The sequence below is a fragment of the Chrysochloris asiatica genome, unplaced genomic scaffold, assembly GCF_000296735.1.
Source record: "Chrysochloris asiatica unplaced genomic scaffold, ChrAsi1.0 scaffold00272, whole genome shotgun sequence".
NCBI lineage: Eukaryota > Metazoa > Chordata > Mammalia > Afrosoricida > Chrysochloridae > Chrysochloris > Chrysochloris asiatica.
In genome coordinates, this window is record NW_006408790.1 from 3,707,884 (window position 1) to 3,708,480 (window position 597).

Below are 597 nucleotides of genomic sequence, written 5' to 3' on the forward strand. Positions count from 1 at the left end.
TTGTTTCATTCTTCTTCAGTTGGATTTCCAGTTTTACCAGCATCATTTGTTGAAGAGACTCGCTCTTCCCCATTAATTGTCTGTCTTGATCATATTCTTTCTCTTAAAATGGTTGAATGTCGGCCAGGTGTTCTGGTATCGTGACTCTATTCCTTCCATTCTCCCTGGATGCTTCCTGCACTTTCCAGTATCCTTCGCATAGAATATTTCAGTATTTCAAAACCATGCCTTGACATATTTGTTCCATTTCTTTCAGCTTGATAAATTCCAAGTATGTTCTTGCCATTTAGTTTTCTAACACAAGCTCTTGGGACATTTCACTGTATTACTTTATTTCTATTCAGTTCTTATACTTAAAATTAGGGGATGGGCTGTTGCCCCCTGTGAGAAACAAGGTCTAACCAGCTCTTAGATTTCTTGTCATTATGTGGTCATCTACTGCTGCTAATGTGCCACTGAGTCAGTTACAACCTGTAGTGACCCTGTGTAGGGTTTCAGAGACTGTAAATCCTGACAATGATTGGTGGATTGGAACCGCTGGCCTTGTATTTAGCAGCGCAACACGTAACCCACGATGCTACGTCTCCTTATACGATC